General features: G+C 37.1%; 1 long non-coding RNA gene across 1 annotated transcript in view; it reads right to left on the bottom strand.

Annotated features, from left to right (window-relative positions):
* The window catches only part of LOC122817320, a 65,622-nt gene extending 40,390 nt beyond the window's left edge, over nucleotides 1-25,232 (bottom strand). The window contains exon 1 of the long non-coding RNA XR_006367198.1: nucleotides 25,161-25,232. This is a non-coding gene — a long non-coding RNA (uncharacterized LOC122817320). The remainder of the gene's footprint in view (nucleotides 1-25,160) is intronic.
* Nucleotides 25,233-25,569: the final 337 nt, after the last annotated feature.

Below are 25,569 nucleotides of genomic sequence, written 5' to 3'. Positions count from 1 at the left end.
TGTATATCTAACATTATTAATCTTGGTTCCATTAAGGTTTTTTAACCTACTGCAAACTTTACATCTACCACATGCAGAGCTTCCCTTCCAACTACCTTTCATCAAAGGTCTCTTGAAATTTAGTAGTTCCTTTAAATTAAGGCACCTACTATAAGAGAAAATCACTCTATCAGGGAACAAATGCCCCACACTCTCATCCTCACAAACAATGAGCCAAAATCCATCCACTAGTTTCTTGAGCATCATCGTTAAGGGAGACAATTTGGAAACAAAAAATATCCTGTTCCCCTTGTCAACCTTTCTAGGCCCTCCTGTAACTGTTCTTCTAACACCTAAATCCTTTGCACCACTTGTGCCCAAAACCTTACCTTCAGCTTTATCCAATCTAATGTATACCCCCTGTTAAATAGTTTTTCTGACCTTCAGAAATTCCCCTGAAAATGATGATTTATTGTAAGTATTGTTAAAAATGCATTTATATTCTCCATATGGAAGTGATGTTAAAAGGTGTGATGGATGCATGCTTTCAGCCAACAAGAAGTTATTAGCAGCGGTTTTCTTAGTAAAGGGTCTAAAGTGTATCTTTTGATCTGAAGCAAAAAATTCAACATCCAAAAATTGGATGCTAATTTCCCTGATTTCAAAAGTGAATTCATGGCCCCATGGATTTTTATTCATCTGTTCCAAGAAAACCCTGAACTCCATTGGATCCCCCTCACAAACAAAAAAACAAGTCATCAATAAATCTTTTGTATGTGATGACATGGTGGATAAAAAAAATAGTAATGTACATATGCCTGTTTTCAAAAAAATTCATAAACAAAATAGCATATGCTGGGACATACAATGCCCCCATCACTGTCCCCTCTTTCTGTAAAAAAATATTGTCCACCAAAACTAAAACAATTGTGTGTGAGGGAGAATTCCAAAAGTTGTACCAGATAACTCATCCATGGGCCTTCACCAAGCATTGATTTTACTGCCTCCAAACCCCAGATATTCCTAATGCTTGTGTACAATGCTCTTACATCCACACAAGCCCAATAGAAATTTGTCCCCAAACATTTTTCACCAACAAGACTACATAATTCCTTTGTATTCTTAATAGGAGAAGTTACCTTGGATAGGTACCCCTTCAGTTGGTAATCCAGAAAGATACCCAGGTTTTGCAAATATGACCCCTTCACTGAGACTATAGGTTTACCCGGGACGTTCACCATAGACTTATGTATTTTTAGACTTATGAAAAATGTTGCATCTCTGGGGTTCTTCACATGCAATTTTTTATATCAGCAGCTGAAAAAAAGCCCAATCTCTCACCCTAAGAGTTCTAATAAACTTCTATTGTACTCCAAAATTGGATCGCCCATCAATTTCTCATATACTAAAACATCCAAAAAAAAATTGTCAGCTATGGTTACATAATTAACTTTTGAAAAAATCACCCAGTTGCCTCCTTTGTCCACTTATGAATGTGTGTTTGTCATTAACATCCCTTAAACATTGTAGGGCTTTCCATTCACTCATGTTCAAGTTGTAATTCCTAAAATTCATCCTGATTTTTATCATATTCTACTCACAACTGTTTATACAGAGTATTTTCAGAAGTACAAATAGCTGTAGATAATTTCGGAAGCATAAAGTTACTAACAGTAGGTAAAACAGGCAGCTGAAATTTGCCATATCCTGTGAAAAACCCTAAACCCATTGTTTCATAACCCACACCCACATTTTCATCAATTTCCTTCACCAAATCAAACATGTCCTGGCTCTACTATTCAGTCCAGTTAATTTATTTTTAGTCCTGGAACCAGGCTAGAGTAGAGTAACTTATGTTGAGCTCAGCCGCAGCAGTTAACCATTTATTGAGAGACTGTATCGAAAGCAGTTAACCGTTTATTGAGAGACTGTATCGAAAGCAGTTAACCGTTTATTGAGAGACTGTATCGAAAGCTTTCAATAGGTCTAGAAAGACAGAGGATACCAGGCCGCATTTGTCTCTATGCTGATTGGTTGTGTTAGTGAAGCAAATGAGGGCTGTGGTGGTGCTATGGTTGAGGCGGAGGTCATGCTGGGTATTGGTGAGAAATTGTCTAGAAGATAGTTTAGTATTTGAGTGCGTACATACCTTTCGTGAATTTTTGACGCTAGGGATAAGATTGCAATAGGCCAATAGTTAGATAAATCTGTGGAAGGTTCGTCTTTGTGTAAAGGTATGATATGTGTGCAATTTTCCAGAGGGTGGGGATGTGTGTCTCAAATATGGAACAATTGATTAGCAGGGTAACTGGGTAAGAGATGGCTTTGGCTGCCATTTTTAGATATACAGTGGAGAGATTGTCTGCTGCTAGAGTTGTAGGTTTTAACTTGAGGGGGTATTTGAGGATAGTGTGGGTTGGCACTGGTTGTAGGGTGAAAAGTGCTGCTTTTAGGTAGCAGGGAAGCAAGATTAGCTGGTGGTGTTGAGCAGTTGTTGCTTGTAAAGATTTTGATGGAGTCAATGAAGTATTTATTAAACTGGGTGGCAGTATTTTCATGGGGGTTACTGGCGGTTGGCTGGGGGGTCCTGGTTTGTCCTTGTTGCAGTATTTTATTTACTGCAGACCATACTTTTTTAGGGTTGTTTTGGTAGCTAGATTATATGTTGGTGTAATATGGTTGGCGTGGTTTCATGTTATTGCTATTATACATGACATTATTTTAAGAAAAACTATTACTTTTCTTAAATAATGGCAATGAGTTTAACATAGCAAGACAGTTAAATAAAAAAAGCAGAGATGTCGTTGCTTTTACTTTATCTCACTCTCATATTTTACAACACTCAACACTAAAAAAAAAAAAAACAAAATCTTGCTTTCTCCGTTGCAGTTAAACCCATTTAACATAGCGAGACAGTGGTATAATACTTCTTTTTGTCTAGTCTTATTTGGGTTTTTGATTTGTTTCTTAGTTGGCGGCACGTCTGGTGATATACTGTTGATTTGTTGTGGCTCCATATGTACCATGCATTGTCTCTGTTTTAGGAGTGCTTTTGTTTGCTTAGAGAGCCAGGGGGAGGAATTAGGCTTTGTTCATACTGTTCTGATAGGGCCGTGCTATTGGGTTGATATGATTAGTTGTTTGCTCAGAGTTGCAGGAGTACCAATTAATATTGAAATCCCCTAGCATGATGGTCTCTTGGGGGAGGTTTTTAGTAGTCCATTGTAAGATGGATTCGAGTTTGTGTGTACTGTCACCAGGGGGAATACAGATTCCAATATTGCTGACTTTTGTTTGGATTGACTTTTATTCTAGCCATACGTATTTCTGAATTAGAAATATTCGGGGGATTATGGCTGATAATGTCTATTGTGAGAATGTTTTTGAAGAGTAAGGTGATGCTTCCACCTCTTTTACATTTCCTGTCTTGTCTATAAATATTGTAACCAGAGGGAAGGTACAGTGACAGGAAATAAATGGTGTAGCTATAATACAACCTCTTTGCAGCACAGTCATGACCATGGTCAGAGAAAATTCATGAAAAGATGTGAACTCTTACAAATAAATAAGCCAAATATGATATCATCAATATGTGTGTCATTCAGAATCTAACGAACTTTTAAAGACTCCATGTGACTTCAGTATTATCAAGATTATGTTACTGGTGCTTTACAGTTAAAAAAAGTTCTTAGTCATTGGTTCCAGAATATTCCAGAATTAAAATAATGAAAATTTTAAGTGCGCAATAGATCAAATGCACAGGGCATAAGGGCACTAATAGGGTAACCGAGGTAACCATCTGTGGTAGTCCTGTCAGCTGTTTGCCATATATTTACAGTATGTGCTGCTTAAATTATAATTAAATGCATGTCATCTGTGACCTACCTTACTTTTTAATATAGTATTCTTTAAAAAAAATGGCACTGCTCTGTTACCAAAATGAAACGTAGTCATGGCATATTGCATGATTTTTAAGAGAAAATAGCACATTTGGTAACGTTATTCCATTTTGCAAATTGGCTTTTAGCCTTCTATTCAAATAAAATTACAAATGTATTAAAAATATTAAGATCATATCAACTATTATTTTATTTACCATGACTACAATTGCTGAATTAATTGAAAGCACATATTATATGTTGCAGGAATTTCTGGTTTTGAGATGCCGGTCAGGCAATAAGCACCATTACTACTGTGATCTGAGTTTACGGCCATTTTAATATGTTTGTTACATAATTAGTAACATAAATAGCTCATACTGTATACAGGCCAACTTAATTTCTATTACAGAGCATCTAATCTACCGACATATGTAGCCTATAAAGCTGAGGGAATTAACTTGATTCCTAAGTGAGAGTATGCATTGACACTTAATTCATAATATAAATATAAGCCAGACCATGTTAAAATCTGAAGATTCCTTTCAATGGGAGACCGATGACTGCTACATTGTCAGTTAGTACAAAAGATAAATTGGTTACCATATACAGCCCAAGTTACTTTACTTCCTGTCAATTTTACCACCTCTTACTAATAAATTGACAGCAAGACCTATTAGCTGCCATCTTGCAGAACAATCTGAATGCGTGCTAATGCTCAAGAGATGTTCTGTAACTGAAAATCTATTGCATGATCTGCTATGAAGAATAAGTTCCCACCAATAGGGTGAAAGGAATAAAGTCTAATTATCATGCTAAATTTATAGAATACCTGACTATTGTTTGTAAATTTAAAGGTGCCAGGACCAATGGACAATCATTCACTTAGTTCATTATCAGCGGCTTGGATCTGTTTCAGCTTCTTATTGTGGATTACCTTATTTATTTATTTTCCCTTCACTATCAGTGCTCATTAAAAGTCTTTTAATCAATGGGTTTGTGTTTTTGTACAGTGTAGCTATTTATGGGATTTTGATTTTATCTGTTTCTATGACTTATACTCTTTTCACTCATGATATAAAAGTTCCACAGCTATTTTATTCTATATTGTATTCTTTTATTTATTCAATATTCAGTTTATACATGTGAAATGGAATGTTCCTTGCACTTTGTTAAAATTTTTTGTGATTTATTTTTTAAAATAATTTAACTTTGGCTTGGGTCGTGGTTAGAAAGTGTGTGCAGACCAGCCCACTTATATGATTATCAAATGAATAAATAAAATACCAGAGTGCGAGTTTACAGGGAAATGTTTCTTGAATTACTGAAAACAATGAATTATTCTGTTAGTGGAAGAAAAAAATGTCTGCGGAGGGAATGTAGACATAATCACTCTGATTACATTATTTTTGTTTCTTGCTGAAATTAATAAGTCATAGTTAAATGCAATATAAGGATATTGTTTGCAATAAGAGTGACACGCTAGTCTGTGGCTGCAATAGTGATAGTCATGGTCTTGCACTGCACATGTGCACCACTTTGCCTATATGCAGATGTTGTAAATATCAATGAGCAGTATTGGCTTTCAGATCTGTTAAGCCAATCCCATATAAACCGTGCCGAGCTGATACTGTGTAAAATCAGCTATGAACAATGCAAGAATGTGCATACCTTTGGCACAGGTGAGCAACTACTGTCGATGTTTCTAACCATATTTTTGTAAATCAGCAATGAGTGCCAAGTTGCAGAAGCATCGCGAGACTTTACAGTCAAGACCATGCATGTACTCAAGGTCAGTGCTGCTGGCCACAGATTATAGTCACTTTGCTAATGTTATTATAAAGTGAAGGTTTCTTTTTATGGATACCAGGTTTGGGCTTTTATAACCATCAGAATGGAGAAGTTTGGTAAGTAGGAATAAAGCTGGAGAAAGCAGATAAGGAATTACAGTAAGTTTACATAACATGATTGTTCAAGAGGAGCGGAGACAGGATGGGTATTTTTTTTTTAAGGGTTAAATATATAGAATGGAAGCTGGGGAAGGGGAAATGGTTTAAGGAAAGAATGCAGGTGAGTGTTCACAACAGCATAGAAAGACAGTCAAGACAGAAAGGGTATAGTTACCTTGTTTTTTAATTTATCCAAATCTTTTGGGTTTCTAATACCATGGCAGGGGGAATGGACCCCATTCCTAAGTTAAAGTATGATTGAAGTTCATGAAATTAGTATTGTTTCAATCTTTGATGTCAGCCAAAAGTGCTCTTTGCAGCACTTGCAATGTGTCCAGTAATGACTCCTCCTGCAATTTGTACGAAGTTACATGGATTGGTAACATATCTAAATATGATTGTAGATTCTTTTTTATAAGACCCATTACTTCTGCTGCTATTGAAACAATCTGGGCATCTTTCTTCCACATTGCTCTCATTTCTGCCTGTAGATCCTGAAGTTTTATGACTTTGTGTCTCTCTTTATGCAAGACACTGTAGTCACTGGACGTGGCAATGTCAGTGGTCAATGCTACTCTTGTCTTCTTTTCTTGGACCACTATTATCCAGTTTTCTATCATCTATCTTTTGAACTGTTGGTAATGAGTGATCCCACATGATATAAACGTAATAATTTTATATGATGCTTTGTGCCTCGTGTTTCCAGTGTTTTTCAGTCACTTCAGTACCATGATGTTTGCATAATCCCCAGTGCAACAATCTTGCCACATTATTATGCCTTTCAGTATACAGTCCTTCTGCCATTAGTATGTCACAACCAGCAACATGGTATGCGACTGTTTCCAATTTGGTTTTACAAAACCTACATTTGTCTGTTTCTCCCAAATGTTCAATGGACTTTATAAACCAGCGTGTATGTAGCCCACTATCTTGTGCTGCCAATATTAACCTTTCATCTTTTGGTTTGAATTCTCCTCTCATTAACCATTCCTGCGTTTGTTCCTGATCAACATGAGGCTCTATCAGAAGTTTTCTACTTGCAACTATATTAATGCTTTTTCCACATTTCTTGTCTTCTCATCTGGTCTTTCACCTTATACTCTTTCTTTAGTTTTTGGCACATTCACTTGTTGGCTGATTTTTATCTACTTCTGGTTTGATTTCCATTCCTGCTTGATGCTGATATGCTTCTGCTAAATTAAGCAGAGAAGATTTATTCTCCTCATGTTTCAAAACTTTCACTACATTTGCGTCTTGTGAAGTCAGATCTGTGTGGAGTCCTACAATTGCAGAGCTATACATGTAATCAATTTCAAGGAGGCTCATCCCTCCTTTGGAAACAGGAATATATAATCTTTGTATGCACTGATTTTTATAACTCATTTGGTGAGCATGAAGCATTCTTCTTGTATTCCTATCTAATCTATCCAATATGTTTTTTTTTTGGGGGGGGGTCTATATTAAAAGACCGAAGAGGTGTTTCAGCGAACATGTCTTGGCCGACACAATGAGTGAACACACTAAGTGTGAACGCTCAAAACAGCATTTTTTTTTTCCTGGGAACGAAGCCACTAGCACAAACACACATACCACACACTAATATGGGGAGCTTTGCACCCCACACCCAACATGGGGGACTATGTCCCCCACACCCCCCCAACTAAATATACTAACTCAGAGATCGCACTAAAGTGAGGAAAGGGGCAAACACATTGGGATGGCCAAGCAATTTCTTTCTCAGGGAAAGAAATCACTGTTTTGAGCATTCGCACTTTAGTGCATTCATTCATTACATGTCGACCAAGAGGTGTTCGCTGAAACACCTCTTCGGTCTTTTAATATAGATCCATTTTGGGGCCAGTCAGTCACTCCAAAGCTGTACGTTAGGACAGGAAGAGCAAATTGGTTTATAGCTTGTATTTTGTTTCTAGATGTCAATGTTGTTTTCAGAATTTATTTACGTCTTTTAAAGTATTCCTTAAAAAGTTTTATTCACATTTGTTCATGTTTTATTGTTGATCCTTCATCAGTTCCTAAATATCTATACATTCTCTCTTGCTCAAATTCTTTTATATCACATTCTCGTCCCAAACTGTTTTCCTGGTGCTGCAGTTTTCCTGCTTTAAAGGTTGCTTTTGCACACTTATCAAGACCAAATGTCATTCTTATATCATTTGAAAAAGTTTTGACAACCTGCAGCTGTGCTTTCAGTTCCTCATCTGATGAGCTATATAGTTTTAAATCATCAACAAAGAGAAGATGAGAAGTCTTTACACTTTGATTTTTAGGAGCCAATTTGTAGCCATGGCCCAATATATTCAGTAAACAGCTTAATTGGTTAATGGCAAGGCAGAATAGCAATGGTGACAGAGTCACCCTGGAATATCCCCCTTTGAATTTTTATCCCTGGGATAATAATCTGTCCTTTATCATGGCTTAATTGCAAATGGGGTCTGCCAATGTTTCATGGTCACTGTAATGTAGTCAATCAGTGCAGGGTGTATTATACATTTTTTAAGCACTCTCTTATCCATGCATGTGGCATGCAATCAAATGCGTGAATCACTGGGTTCACAAATGGGACAGATAAACACTTAGAAACTGGGCACACAGGCAATAGGGTATTAGAGAAATACACCCTAGCTTTTAACCCAGTCTGGACAGTCTAACTAAGCAGTCCTGCCCTGATATTTCTCAGTAGGGAGAGGGGATCCCAATGGCATGGGGAAAAAAAGGTCTTGGAGCCAACCAGGTCAGCAACTCGAGTCTTGCATCTACTGAAGAAGGCTATGGTATGATGCCCAGCAACATAGCGAGGGGCTTGCATGATGGTACGGAGGTAATTGTGGGCGGCAGGGAAGATGAACCTCTGGAGCTGGTGAAATATGAGAAATTACAGCAACATCAAGTTTCCTGCTTATTGTTATCACTGCTTTAAAAAAAAGTTTGGCACTTGCTTCAACTCAAACAGATCTGGGTTACTATATCAAATAACTGCGGTGAAAATACATATCCTCATGGATCCCCAGCAAACGTATTGAAAATGTTTTTTTGTAAAAGGAGTCTAAGACAGAGAGAGCAAGCTAAGGTGTGGAATCCAGTACTGCCTGGTAGAAATGCAAAAGAACAAGGGAATCGCAGTCTCGCAGTGCAGCAAGAGCACCAGTGATATGGTGTCCCATGCTAGGAATAAGGAAAGGCAGAGTGCAAGAACAATTGGCGAGTTTTATTTTGAATAAATTGGTTCAACTGTTCTGATACTTCACTTTTAGTTGAGTCCTTCCATTGTTGCAGTTACCAGGAGGAGCTGGTGTTTGGGTTCTTGTTTTTTATTTGTTTGCCTTCTGGGTCCTGTTTTATATTCCTAATCAGAATATAGCCACTTCAAAAGAAAGCAGCAAAACGAGGCACAGTCTGCATTAGAGGTCAAATAAAATAGATTAGTAGAATATATATATAGATATAGATATCTATATATATATATATATATATATATATATATATATATATATATATATATATAGATATAGATATCTATATCATGGCCGACACCAAAAGCCTGAGACACGAAATATCGACAATGTGGAAACAGTATGTCTCCATAGTGTGGAATGGAAATATTTTCATTCCTGGACTGTAGTGTGATCTTGGGGTTGTTATATTAAAGTTACAGGGGGGTGTGGTGGGCGTAGCCCCCCCAAGGGTTGCAGGGGGTCATAGCCCCCCTGCTAGCAGAACAAAGGAAATGTCATTTTCTTTTTATCTGCAGTAGCGCTGTTGTTGGTATTTCGTGCGTCGGGCTTTGGGTGTTGGCGATGTGGGTGTTGTGAGCTGTTGGTCTTCTGTAGGGGATCCATTATAGATAGATGGATAGAGATTATATATATACATATATATATATATATATATATATACACACATACATATATATATATACACATATACACATATATATATATATATATATATATATATATATACACACACACACATATATATATATATATATATATACATATATATATACATACACATACATACATATATACACACACACACACACACACACACACACACACACAGATAGATATGGGTCTAATTTGTTTCATTGTGTGTGTGTCTACATGTGTCATACCTCTCAAATTCTTAGCTCAAGAAATCTGTACAAAGCCAAACATAATGGGGGGACAAAAATAGAAACACATTTTAAATATTGCTTTTATATATCAAGAAAGCTACTAAAATAACAGGATTTGTGTTAGCGTGCATTTTATGAAGGATATAAAGTCTGAAACTAACACACATCATTATTTACTGACTTTAATCCTTAGATTATCCCAGAGACTTGTGAAAAAAGACAAATTTTATGAGGAACAGACCAAAAATATGAGGCAAAACTCTGGACATTCTACGAAAACCGGTATAGTTGAAAAGTATGGATGTGTGTGTGTTGAAAAAAAAAAATGAAAGTTCAAATCAGTTAAAGTTTTCAAAAATGGTGCATTATGAAGCAGAGTTGAACAGGAAAGCTACAGTGGAAATCAGATATATGACTGAAACAGACTATACAAGCATATCCGAGGAAGGGCTACAATCCAAAAATCCTTCCTTAAAAGAATCTCAGCAGTGAAAATGTTGAAATCCACAAGATGAAATGCAGAACACTGAAACATTGTAAAATGGAAATTTGAAACATTATTAGAGTTACTCCAGGATTCACTATGATTAATCACGTCTCAGTTAGTTGAGACACAAATAACGATAATTAAAATATTTATGAAACTACATGCTTCATTGCATAAAGCATTGATATATATTACACTACACTCTATAACAATGTTTTTGCAGTGTCAAGCTACCCAGCCTTCCCACAATCCGCATCCTAGTGATAGCTATACATACTAAATGCAAGCTGCGTGATCAGAGTAAAGGGAAAAGGTGTAAAATAAAAACAAAATGAATCTTTTTCTTCTGAGTGCTGCAACTGTAAATAAACCAGCAAAGCCATTTCCAAGGTACTGAAATGAAACCTGTTTCACATCTATTTTCTTGCTGATATTTTTAGTCATTTAGAAGGCACACAAAAAACAGTACTGCTTTATTAACTCCAGTTACACACTTTCACAAGAAAAAGAAATACCCTATTTCCCAAGGGTTTGCAACTTCAGAATTATAATAACTAACTAGTGGAAAGTTAGAGGGCAAAGCTCCCACACGGAGATGTAGGAAACTTGACCCCTGCAAAAGTAAGGTCATTGAGAGTACTTTTGATTAACCTTTGCTGCTGCTGTTGACCTTTGTGATGTTTATTATTTTATATAATGGAATTTTGAGCAAGTATTTTCAATGTAAGTGATGGTATTCATGAACAGATGGTGTATGTATGCGTGTGTGTGTGTATGTATATATATATATATATATATATATATATATATATATATATATATATATATTTTGCTTATAAGTAGTGGAAAAATAAGCTGTTAGACAGTCTTCATTTTTATACCAAACAGCTCTAACCTACCATGATAGTCTATGTTTGCATCTGTATTGTGCTGAAATATTGTTTCTCGGGCCATGGTAAAAGGGCGGTTTAATTTTGATGGAAAGGCGTGGCATGTGTCAGAATAATCTGTATAAGTAGCGTAAGTGACCTAGGTTCAGGAATGAGCAGAGTTTAATAGAGGGTAACCTAGGATTATAGACTGTATACAAGTGTCTGTCCTTGGGGTTGGAACTGGACTGGATCCAGGCTGACAATCAAATGTTAGAAATGGAACACACAGCCTTTATGTTGCTCATGCAAACATATCCACTGCGGCATGCTTTTGTGTTGATTTGCACAGAAACATACATTCTAATAAAGAATATCATGGAATATTATGCCTGTGTGCCTTAAGATGCAGAAGATGTCCCAGGGAAAAAGGTTAGGTAACGGACCATTGCATAAAAAGCTTCCATTTGTAACCGTCCTAACATCTGGTCTTCTTCAGTGTTAATAGCAGTAGTGGGTAAAGGTGAGACAGATGATCCTTACTGTTTTTAGTATTTGACTTTAAGCTTGAGCCAGGACATTGTAGGCTCCTTGAGTAAAAAAACGAAGTAGTGAACTCGTCTCCCAGACACACCCCAACAGTATTTCCAAAAAGATCAAAGGAAGCAGTGGAACAATAAAATCTTTTTATTAAGCAATAAAAACACTGATAAAATAACTGGTAAGTGCTTTTGTTTAATAAAGTATTAAACTATCTGTGTTTATTTTACTTTTGGAGGTTCCTTGAGTAGCCATTGATATATTCAGATGCCTTATATCCTTAACTAAATGATCCAAGGGACACTACTCCACTAGGGTAAAACAGAAGAAAACCTGAAAAAACTTTATTTTTGAACCATGGAATGACTTCTTATGAAGCATGCATATACTGCAGTAGTGTTCTCTGGATTTCAGAAAAATAAACCATTTATAAAGTTATTTTCTATAAAGCTCGTCACAGAAAAAAGACCATTGTACTAACAGTCTATGGAATTTCTTTTTGTTTGGTTAACCTTGCCTTTTGTCTCATAAAAAATAGCTCATTTGACACTCAGACACTCAACATAACAATATAAATACACAACTGTGGTGAATTACACATAACTAATCCTGACTAATTAACTCATCCTGAGTGAACAGAATTCTTTTGATGATTATACTGGGAGAAACGAACATATCCTGTAATGTTATTCATTTTACAAAGTTTGATGAAGTTCATAGGGAGTAACCAATAAAGAGCAACTGAAAAGAAAAGAAATTCTAGCTTGTGACCATGGTCTGTGTGTTTAGAAAATGCAGTCCATTTCTTTGTGACATAAATTGTAAATCTGCACTATGACTTGATAAATGTATGAGTGTGAAGGAGGACTGAAACATCAATTATATATAAACTCGACGTTGCTACTTATCACTTAAATGGATTATGTCCTAGTTTTTAAAAATACCAACTTTTTGTTCCATTTTTGTCCTCGTTTTGTTTTTCCTGAAATCTTAGGCTTTATGAAGTGAGTGGCCTACTTTGTTGCAACTTTTGGACTGTTAAATAAGTCAATTTTATTGTCAGTCACAATGACTAGTTTTATAGGCAGTAAGAGGACATGTTACCCTTCCGCCTCGCTTAGATCTTTTATATGCCACTAGAATTTTTAAGCAATTACTTAAGCTGCAAAACAAAAGAGTCATCATATCTTTACCAGTTCACCTCTCCAATCATATCATTTTGTCCCTTACTTAGGGCTTCATCTCTGGTGTTGTTTCACTGCACCTCCTTCTCCACAAACCAGTCATGAAATGTGCAAACAAAGGCCTTAACAGCTCCTATAACTAGACTCAAATGTGGGAAAGTATTTTTTTTTTTTTATGAAAGATGGCCTTTTGCTGCTCTTTAGGGACTTGAAGACTAGAACTCCAGTTAAGAAGGGACTATATTTAAACTTACAAGAAAACACAGCTGGGCATATTAGGTAGCTTTCCATTTTTCATTATATACATGCATGTAGTTGTTTTAGTTAAGTGTTCACATGTTGATGACAGAAGGTTAGTGTTGAAATGATAATGGACTAAAGGAATGAAGGAAGGTTTTCAGTCAATGTGTAGAAAAATTACACTCTCCAAGATAAGCATTGTCAGTCTAATAACTACATTACTAACATTCTGAGAATTGGTAAAATTAAAAATAACATGCATGGAAAGACAGTACCGGATTAAAGAAGGACTCTTATGAAATGTGAGTCATCCGGTTTAGAGAAAGGGAAGTTCTAAACAGATACACTAGGGTGTTGGGGCAATAGATCTTCCTGCCTACCTGCAGAATGCACTGAATAGTACCCAGAGAATAAAGCCTGGGGTGTAATCTGTTGTGGTGTACATGTAAATGAATATAATATTGTATAGGACAGTGTTTATGGAAATCTGGAATGTTAAAGGGAATTCATTATACAAGCCTATCAAGCATTTTTTAAGACAACATTGCACATATATTGCTGAAAGCTACATCCATTAACTTGTACAGTGCTTTTTATGATGACTATGTGAGATATTTATTAGCATGAGTGAGGTTTAATGGACCTATAATATGTTGGGGATAGTATAATGTGCGACAATAGCAGTTATTTATTTGAAAACGGGTTGTAGGAAGCCAGTAATGTTACATGTTTTTCCTACTAAAAGTTGTTTATATAAGGCTCATGATAGCTTTCTTATCATAAGTGCAATCAGACAAAAGTGTGCTAAATGAAAGATGTTATAGGAAGAATAATTTGAGTATGAATTTAATATTCCTTGAAAAGGTGTACAAATGGCAAACATCCGATGTTCATAAATACATCACCATTGCACTAGCCGAAGCTGTATTGGTTTACTCCTACCTTCTTCTCTAAGGTTTGGGCACCTTGCATGTGCATCACCTGACAGGAGTGGGTGGGTGCTCTATATAAAAGGCAGATGAAGCCCTAAAAGCTTCAGAGGCAAGTGCTTCTAACCACCAGTTCCCACAGTTCTTGTCAGTCAGCTGTGATCTTCAAGCTAGGTAGATAAATCCCTCTTGGGTAAAAAACCTTCCTTTTAAAATATAATTTTCTGTGGAAAACCTGTGTTGATTTCACAAAAAGCATGTGTTAGCACTTGTAAAATAAAGAGAAACTGAATGGTCTTTATCAATAATAGAACTGTGCTGGTGTTGCCTCTGTGAGCTTTTTGTGTTTTATGAGGAAAAACCTATATAGTTTTACTAGTTGGTGTGATGGGGAAAGGACATTGTGCTTCTGTGGGACTTATAGTTGTACACTTACCTCAGAACCACTAGTTCTTTATTCTCACTGGATCAGTTGGGGTTCGCTACCCACTTTTCCAACCTCATTCTTAGCTTGCCTATGGAGAACATTTGTTCTCGCAGAAGTACCTTTCCCAAACCACACTCGAAAGAGAAGCTTGCAAAGGAGTTTTCTAGGTTTTGTCTAGCTTCTTCTTTGCCTCAGCCACTCATGGATGAGTCTACTCTGGCTGGTGGTCTTCCCAAAGACCAGCTATCCTCTTTCTCCAGTCCTATTAGTATAGCATTTGTAGCTGCCAAAGATCAGGGAATAGCTAGAAAAGCATAGGCTGTGCCAGGAAAAACATTTTGTCACTGTCTGGTGAAGGGATTGGAGAAAACTCTTCCCCTTACTGGGACAGGATTGTGGACGCTGGTACCAGTGTACTTAATGGGTAAGCCTTACTCAGGGACATTCTGCTTGGTGAGAAAAAATGTGTGGCATCGTCTCGCTAACTCTGTGGATAGGTCTGATTTACTGGGTTTTGCTAAAGACTCTATTTCTGCCTTTTATAAGCAGGGGAAACCTCACAGACATGAAGGTTGATTCTCACCTTTGGAAAGTTGGTTAGGCTTAAAATGGCTCACACTTAGCTGTATAGTTTGAACAGGATACATTCATTTTATTATTTGGGAAATGAATGCTTACTGATCTCTGATTCACTGTATATTTTGTTCAAGCTTCATTTAAAACTTTTGAATCTTGACTCCCCAACTAAGAGTTTCCAGGGTAATTATTTTTGAAGAGGACTCATCCAACCATGAGATGCCACATACGAAGGTAATAAAAAAAAAAAAAGGCACCTTTAAGTGTAACGATACTTGAACAAGATGTTGGGGGTGAGTGGAAGAAACTGGAGTCAAATATGGTGTCACATAAATTTCCAGTCGACTAAACTAAGAAATATTATAGAAATACTGATACAGTTCTCCTACATAGTAAGTTAGCCCTTTATATCTCTTTCAACAGACATGTAGAGCTCCAGTCAATAGATTTTCAGACTAAAAGGAAAACTGTTAATCTACAAAAAGACACATCTGGACATATTATATACAGGTTTCTGTTTTTATTTTGTTATATTATCCTATGGAATTAGGAAAGCTTTCCAGTTTATCAATGGTGGACATTTTTGTTTGTTTTCCAATAACTTAATTTTTTCAGTTTTCTGAGTTTTCTGTATTGCTTGACTATAGTTACTATCAGGCTATATGGGAATTCATGATTAGAACTTTTTCCAAACAGAGCAGATAATTTCATTTTGGGATCCTGGATTACCTGTTATAACAATAGTATAAAAGTGCATTATGGAGTTACTTCACTTTTGTCACAAGCCAAAGCCTGAAATTAGATTCATTTCATTGGACTGATCTCGGAACTGGTATTCGTTCATCCATTCATTTATGTATTCATTTATTTATGTTTGCCATTCTGTCTGGATTTTTCATTCATTGGTTTATGACTTTTTGGGACTCTTGTTGGCAATAATTGGCAACAATCTTGTTGGCAATAATTGGCGACTGCTTGGTTAGCCTGGATTTCTGAGTTTTTTGGCATCTGTTTGGTATGGCTTCTTGGGAAAGATCATGGTCTTGTTTTTCTAAGTGTGGTTCAATCTCTTCATTTGGGCTTTGACTTTTTGTTTGGCTGCATGCACCTTATACCTGAAGAGTTTCTGCGTAATGTGAGTGTTGGCAGTTAATGCATTTTAAATATTGAAAGGAATCTTTATCTACATTTCTGGTAATGTATCTGCCTGTCTAATACTCCACATGATCACAGAATCAAGTGCAATGGAGCTGCTGTTTTCAAGTTCTGTATTTGGACTGCTATTTGAATAATGATTTCTTATGGACTTTGGTTGGATTTAGTTTTCTGATGGATTCATTTCTGCTAACACTTAAGTCTGAGATCGATTCTAGTTTTAGAATTGAAGATTATTACAGCTAGCTGCAGCTTTTGTTTACAGTCAGTTTAACATATTTTACAGTTAATAATTTTTAATATTTTATCTGATTTTAAGATTATTTACATTGAAACAAGAGTGAAGAGCATAGTTTTGGAAGCTGTATCACATTACATATTAATATATGGTTTATAATATTTAACATTATTTATATTTTTACAATAATCATAGGTTTTAAGGACTCAGCTTGTTTGATTGAGATGAAACTGAAAGAGGAGAATTCAATGCAGTTAACTGCAAGTATGATTATTAACACAGTCACAGTGTGATAAAACAGCTTTGAGAATAGTCCTACATATAAGAAATAAATCAAAGGATGCAAGATAGTGTAAGCAGAGTAATATGTTATTTACCTCTCAAGCAAATGGCCCTGCATATGTAACAGCTCAGTTAACAAGATCTCTTCTTATTCTAAATCTCATCTACAACTTCCAGTCCTATCAGTGTAATGTTACTGCCCCTGTAGCAACCCCACTGCAAACTCCCCACCTGATGCAGTCTAACCAAATAAATGTCACTAAATCCTTACACTTTTACTATAGTAATTGTGACGACCGTGCCCTGGCCCAGCAATCAAGGACCCTCAATCCTCACCACTAACATTAGGAAGGTAGTCTCCTAGAAGAGGAAAGTTTAACTAATACACACAGTAAAGTACAATTTCCCTTAAGTGCACACAGAGATCAGTCAATCAGTCTGGGGCTGGTTGCTCCCTTCCTCTCCAGGTCCCCAATAAGACTCTCCACTGGCACAGCTATAGGGTTCAGATCTCAGCCTAGCTGGCAAGCTAACCTCCAGTACCCTCTCTGTCCAGTCAGTGCTTCGTGTCCCTGCCCAGGTAGCAGACACACACCCACACTGAGATAAGTATTTATACAACTTCACAGACACTCCTGGGAAAGGCGGACACAGATTCTCCAGCTCTGTCCCTTTATCCAGACTACATGGGAGTAATTCCTGCCACCAACAGCTAATATTATCAGCTACCCAAAGGCCCTTGAAAGGGTGGCCAGTTATTACTGTGCAATATTATTATCCAATTGGTAATGTGACTATTCAGTCTAAGGTTTATTTTAGAGTGGCCTATTACAATGAACTCTATAAATATGTAATGTACTCTAGAACCTACTTCTCTAAACAAACCAGCCACAGGTAAATGTTTTTAAAATATTTAATAATAAATAATTAAACCACAAGACAATACTACTACACCACAGAGATATCTAAGAGTTCAGAGATGACTTAGAAACTTAAAATAATACAGTAGACAGGTCTGATATCAAAGGAAAACGCTAACTTTCTAATCTTTAGCTATTCACAGTGCTATAATCCTACTTACATACATATACAGAACATAAGCAGTACTGGGGTTGATGGTCCAAGACAAATGCTTTCAGTCTTTCACTGAACAATAGTTTTTAAAACACTAACAAACAGCTCTGCTAAGGCCCTCCCAAATTACATAATTTTGACACTTATATTTTCCCAGTATCCCAGTATATACATTACATCATTTTGACACTTAGTCTGGAGTTCCCAGGCCACAAACTGCATTATTTAGCAAGCTAACACCTGCTCAGGAAACTACAACAATAAAAGACATTTCACATGTACACTCTAGCAATTATTCCTTAAGTTAAAACAATAGAAAGAATGTGTTCAGCCAGATGCTTCAGCACCACCGTTTAGGTAATTGTAACTACAAAGAACATTTGAAATGCTTGGCTTGATTTTCCTTACAGCAGATGGCAATGTTGCAACAATCTAAGTTCACATTTTACAGTGTTTTCTTTCATTTAAAACACAAGCCTGTATTTTACATTTATTTATACAAATGATAGAATTATGTATCATTCTATTTGACTAGGCTGGCAGCCTTCACCCATTTTTCACCAATCTTCACAGTAATCTCCTGGTTACAGATCTCAAATCAATTTAATTGTTTGGATAGAATATGCATATGACTTATTTGCTGTCTACATGCTAATATTGCTGTGAGAGTATGTATGTATAGTGGAAAGTAATGCTGCATGTTCTATTGATGTGACTTTTACGTAGTGTGTATATGATATTTTATGTAGGTGTAACACAGTAATCACATGATAGGTTTATAACCTGCGAGTTTCTAATATATTTTTACTATTAATCCATTCAGATGTATGTAATGGGGAGCTTTTCTCTCGGAGTTTCTGCTGAAAAGGGTCATTGCCCGATTGGACTTTTTCTGTTAAAGGTTAATAAATAAATAATGGATAGAGGAAGACAGCTAGGAAGAATGGGAATCTCACAAGATCACTGAGTAGATGAGTCACAACACCCGGTAACGCACAATGAAGTGCATGATAGTAGCAATCTATATTATATTTTCAGACGTAATGCAGCACACTTTCATTAGTTATGCGAATAAGGATACTACGTTCCCATAGTGACAGAGAATAGTAGACATGATGCAGTCATATTACACACTTCAACTAGCTGTTGGGCAGTTCCTTTCAGATTTATTAATTATTATTTTATTTTATATTTGTTGACCGGGTTTGTCCGACTTGGCTAGAAATGTTCATTTTCAGCGGAGGCCCGAGGAGAAAAGCTCCAACAGAAAATAGAAATTTTACAAATTAAATACATTCATCAGTACCACAGATTACTGCATTACAGTGTCATACATTACACTGTGGCAAGTGAAATACAAAGAAATGCATTCATCAGAGGTATACATTCATAATTACATACATAATAGTGCAATAGTTACATAGCTGAAATATTTTACTAGTTATATTTGTACAGTGATGTACCAAGAGGAGAATATAAAGTAGTAAGTTTGTTTATTGAAGGGAAGGAAGAGGGAAGTAGAAGGTTACAGGGCAGTGTTTACATGGGATAATTACATTGGCAAGTCCATTTTTCATGAAGGTTTTTTTTTTTTTTTGTAGCGGTTTTGAATTGATTAGGATGTTCAAGGGATATTATATCTAGTGGTAGGCTATTCCAGGCCTTGGAAGGGTTAAAGCTATTGGCTAGGTGACCCATTTTGGTCCTTGGTTTGTAGATTTTTAGTAGGCCTTGTTCAGAACTGTGGAGTAATCTAGTGGGTAGGTAATGAGAGATTAGAGATGAGATACTTGGACAGAAAGAGGGTTTGTAGAGAATGGAATGAATAATCAGAAACCGATTATACCGAAGCAGGTTAGGTAATTCTAGCCAATTTAGTTATTTTAGTGAGAGAGTGATGGGACTTGTAAGAATTTTGGGCAGCAAATCTGGCAATCCTGTTATACATTGTTTCTAACTTTAGTAGGCCAGTGTTGAGGCTGGTGAGAATTTTGGGAGCTATAAAGTAAAGTGGATAAGAGGTAGGCATTTGAAAGGGCTAGTTTTGCTGTTTTGGTAAGATATTTTTTGTTTCTATAGAGGAGACCTAGCTTGAGATGTGTTTTTCGGATACAATTATTGACGTGTAATTCAAAGGTTAGTCTATCATCAATAGTAACACCCAAGAACATTTTAAACTTGCTTGTATAAAATAGTAACACCTAAGAGTTTTGTACTGGTGTCCACCTGTATCCGAGTATTATTTTGTGACAATATTAAGAAGGAAGACTATGTGGCTAAGGTTTTTAGGGAGAACGAGTAGCAAATTGGTTTTCTTTGGATTAAGGATAAGTTGGTTTTCAGATAGCCAGTTTTCTACAGAGTTAAAAGAGGACTGTGTGTCTTATTTTAGTTGAGCTGGTGATTCAGCAATAGTGATAAGTGTAAAATCATCTGCGTAGTGTATCAGTGAGGATCCAGGACAGGAAGAGTAGAGAAGGTTGGTAAAGATGAAGTGACTGAAGGATGGAGCTTTGTGAACACCCGTTTTAACAGGAAGAAGAGGGGAGAAATCAGAGAGCCATTTGACTGATTGGAGTCTATCAGAGAGATAGCTGTTAAACCAAGATATGGTGGATGGAGAGAAAAGTGTAAGTCTGCTAGTTTAAGGAGAAGTTTGAGAGAGACTGTATCAAAGGCTTTAGAGAGAGGTCAATGAAGAGACCGGAAATAAGTTTGTTACTGTCTCTAGCTAGTGATAAAGAGTTTAGGAAAGACAGGAGAGCTGTTGTAGTGCTGTGCTTGGGACGAAAGCCTTATTGGGTAGGTGTGAGTAGATTTTCTTGCAGAAGGTAGTGCAAGACTTGATTGTGTATACATTTTCCAGAATGTTGTAGAGTGGTGAGAGTATGGCTATGGGTCTAAAATTAGTTATATCTATGGAGTTTCCTCTTTTGTGTATTAAACGGGTGTAAAATTGCTTCTAGATGGAAGGGACTGTGGATTCCATAACAGAGCGGTTTATTAGAATAGAAACTGGGAAAGCAAGAACATCAGCAGCAACCTAAAGGAATGCAGAGGGAATGTTGTCTATGGATGTGGAGCAAGGTTTTAATTTAGATAGTAAAGTTTTAATATAGTTAGTGGAGACAGGTTTGAGGGAGAAGGTAGTGGTAGGTTACTACTGATAGAGGAGTTTGAGCTATTAGGTCTATTATTGTTGGAGGGATGGTTTGTGTCTTGATTTCGTAATTTGGATATAGAGTCTATAAAGTAGTGGTTAAATATGGAGGCAGTTTCCTCATGTGTTTTGACAGGATGTGGGTTAAGGGAGGTTTGCGTACCTGGGTGTAGTATTTGATTTACAGAGTGCCAGAACTTTTTAGGGTTGTATTTAAAGGTAGAAGATGGATTATTATAGTTTTTCTTATCGTTATTTATGTGACTTTTGGCAAGATTTCTAAGTTCATTATATTTCTGGAGGTCTGGTTGATGTTTAGGTTTATTTCAAATTTTCCATGCTTTGTCTTTATTTTTTAGTAGTTCACATGTGTTTACGGTCAGCCATGGGACTATGCTAGACTTTTTGTGGACTGTTCTAAGAGGTGTGACAGAATTTAAAATCCTAAAGAAAGTGGAGTTAAAGTGGACAGCTTCATCCAAGGGGAGTAGTTTTAAGGGATTCCAGATCACTTTTGATAGTAAGTATTTGAGAGTTTCAGGATTAAAGTTTGTTAGTTGTCGGTGTTTGATAAACCTTTGAGGTTCAGCTTGATGGGCTGTGTATCTTAGTATTTTTACTGGACAGTGTTCACTTAGGGAATTTGGTATCATTTCAGGGTTATGGCATTTGGAAGGGTGAGAGATAAGAATCCAGTCATGGAGAGTCGAGGCTGTTTGGCAGTTATTGAAATAAGAGGGATCAGGGATGAGTTGAGTAAAGCCGTAGATATTAAGGTGTTGTGAGAAGTTTTGAGAAGAGAGATAGCCAGTTAATGTTGACATCCCCAAGAATTATAGTTTCATTTCGGATGTGTTGGGAGATATGATGAGGGAGATACCCCAGGCTGCGTTCTACACGAACTACAGAATGAACCGACACCCTACCCAAGTACCATGTTCAATCATAGCCTCACCTCAGGCTTTATGCCCACTGAATGGCGCACCATGACAGTTATCCCACTCCACAAAGGGGGAGCCACGATGGACCTCAGAAACTACTGCCCCATTAGCCTGACGAAGCGTGGTCTGCAAGGCCATGGAACGTATCATCATGGAACTCATAAACAAAGACATTGGTAATCTCCAAACTCTGGACCCTACCCAGTTCAGATTTGTAAAAGGCTGATCATGTCTCATAAACCTGATTGACTTCTTTGAAGCAGTCACCAAAGCCACAGAGGGTAAGGTGGTTCACACAGCTTATCTAGATCTCACCAAGGCTTTTTTACACCATCCCCCACTCTGGAATTATAGATAAGCTCACTAAACTAGGTATAAATCCCTATGTCACAAGATGGGTTGCCAACTGGCTCACGGACAGAATCCACACTGTGAAAATAGCAGACTCCAAATTCGACTTCAGACCAGTGACAAGTGGAGTACCACAGGGTTCAGTCCTTGGTCCTCTCCTGTTTGGTATCTACTTCTCTGAAGTACAGGCTAACAACTCCTAATGATGTGGACATATTACAAAAGGGCCTCACTGAGACAGATGTCTGGTGTCAAAGCCATGGCCTGAAGCTCAATGCCAAAAAGTGTATTGTCATTCCCTTTGGTAAAAACTCTGTACCCATGAAATACCACATAGCTGGTAGTCTACTTAACGCCGAAAATGTGATGAGACCTTGGGACACAGGTGGACAGTAGTCTCTCATTTAATAATCACATTGCCACAGTAGTCAGAAATACTTCTACGTGGCTCACCTCATCACAAAAGGTTTCGCATCCAGAAAAAAAAAAAGTCATTGTTCCCCCTCTACTCATCACTCAGACCCATTATAGAGTACAACACCCCTTTTGGTATGTACCTCACAAGACATCTACAACAACTGGAAAGGCAACAGAAATACCTCACAAAGAGGATTACTGGCCTCAAACAGATACCCTACACAGACCATCTCAAAAAACTCCAGCTGTACTCCGTTGCATATAGCCTACTCAGAGGCGATTTCTGCCTAACATACAAAGTTATGTCAAACCTAGAGCTGTTGGACATGCTCCACTTAAAGAAATCCTAATCCCTCTGAGCTACACGCTCCAGGGACCTAAACCTTGTCACGACAATAAACAGAACATGCTGGAGGGATAGATTCCTGTCCCAGAGACTTCCCATACTCTGGAACAGACTACCTATGTCAAACAGAGCTCCTCATTAGCACTCTTCTAATCCCTCTGAGCTACACGCTCCAGGTACCTAAACCTTGTCACGACAATAAACAGAACATGCTGGAGGGATAGATTCCTGTCCCAGAGACTTCCCATACTCTGGAACAGACTACCTATGTCAAACAGAGCTCCTCATTAGCACTCTTCAAGAAAGATCTTGATGATTGGATGGGAAATAAGAAATTCACTCCAGGGATCACTTCTGTGGCTCTGCTCAACAGGGGCACAGGAAAATAATTTTCTTGGGTGGCGAAAGCCAGGGAACATTTTTGGCTAGGCTTATATAGGCTCTAGGGCCAATAGCCTAGTACCTACCTATGAACAAGCATATTTTCCAGTAGAGAGATATCACCTGGTGGAATGTAAATGTTACAATGGTGATAGTGAAATGGCTATTAATATTTAGGTTAACAGATAACATTTTGTCTGGGGAGAAGGCTTTGGATGTAAAAGTAGAGTTAGAAATGGTAAGGTGGTTAGAGTGTAGGATAGCAACCAATCCATCAGTTTGAAAATGGGGTCTGGAGTCCCAGCAGGTAATATCACCTCCTGCAGAGGTCTAATTGGTGGGATGGTGGTTATGAGAGTTTACAGCACTCTATGTAGGCATGGCTAGAGCCAAGCACAATCACTAAAAACTCTAGCAGAATAAGGCTATGTAATGTTCATAGTAAGAATAAGAGGTTTTGTTGTGTAGTACTATCAGGTAAGAAATAACTTAAAACAGGTTGGGTAAGAAATATCTTAACACAGGCTAATGAGTCCAGCATGTAATTGACATAAGTTTGTTGAAACTAACAGGCAGTCTATTAAGAAATGGGGGGGGGGGTGTTCCTTGCCGCCAAACTACTTTACAGCATACTAACTTGCTAGAGAGTACAGCAGATAATGCCTTAAATAAGTATATTGTAAAATGTAAAAACTAAGCCAACATACTTTGCAGATAAGGAAACACTGCAAGGGAGAACAGAGCTGTGTGATGAGCGAGTTTCATTGCAACCATGCAGCATGCAGGACTTTTAACAGTATGCTGTCAGTATGGAGATGAAAAAGACAAACTTGACCAATAGCTGAGGAGAGAAAAATAATAAAAAACTGATACCAAATATGGGGTTTAGCACACAAAAGATAGATGGAGGTATTTTAGAGAGGACAGAAAAAGAAACTCAAACAATATAAACACAAACTGTTAAGACTACCACATCTGCATGCACTCTAGCACAGTAGTACAAATGCAGTGCTACACAAAATTTAGATTTAAAACGCAGCTACAGTTAATAAATATATAAAAAAACCAGTTAATACAGATGTGTAATCAGAGTGAAAAAGTGATACATTCCTCTGAACATAGAAGAGCACACAGTCACAGCTAGACAGCAGGCTTACACCTGTTGCAGTGAGCATTATATAACTACAGCATATTTGAAATGTATAACAAGAAAAACGTTGTTACTAAAGGAGGTAAAACAGGAAGTAAAACAGTAAGCAAACAAATGTATTAACAACAAGATAGCTTGGCCCATAGTAAGACAGCTAAAACTACTGTAGATGAACCAGGCATAAAAGTATACAGTGCAGCATTTATAATATGTGAGTTTTAAAACAAAGCAGACAGCTACTCAACAAATCTTAGCAGCTGTAGTTGAATCACACAATGTATACAGGGCAGCATTTATATTAGTGAGTTCTAAAACACAGAGCAGGCATCTAGTCAACAAGTCTAAAAGGCTGTAACCACAAAATTAGTTGAACCAGGCATAAAGTATACAGTGCAGCATTTACATTAGTGAGTTTTAAAACACAGAGCAGGCCTGTAGTCACAAACATATGACATGTAAAAGAACTTACAGAGCAAGCTGAGGGAATGCAGTTAAGGAGTCAGCAGCAAGGAAGAAATCAGTTTGAAAATGGGGCCTGCAGTCCCAGTAGATAATATCACCTCCTGCAGAGGTCTAATTGGTGGAATGGGGGTTATGAGAGTTTACAGCATGCTATGTAGGTGTGGCTAGAGCCAAGCACAATCACTAAAATCTCTAGCAGAATAAGGCTATGTACTGTTCATAGTAAAAATAAGAGGTTTTGTTGTGTAGTACTATCAGATAAGAAATAACTTAAAACAGGCTAGGTAAGAAGTATCTTAACACAGGCTAATGAGGCTAGCATGTAATAGACATAAGTTTGTTGAAACTAACAGGCAATCTATTAAGAAATGGGGGGGTTCCTTGCTGCCAAGCTACTTTACAGCATACCAACTTGC

Source organism: Protopterus annectens, chromosome 12.part0, assembly GCF_019279795.1.
Source record: "Protopterus annectens isolate FY-2018-M chromosome 12.part0, PAN1.0, whole genome shotgun sequence".
NCBI lineage: Eukaryota > Metazoa > Chordata > Ceratodontiformes > Protopteridae > Protopterus > Protopterus annectens.
The sequence above is the reverse complement of the archived record's forward strand: the minus strand, read 5'-3'. Positions and strand labels throughout refer to the sequence as shown.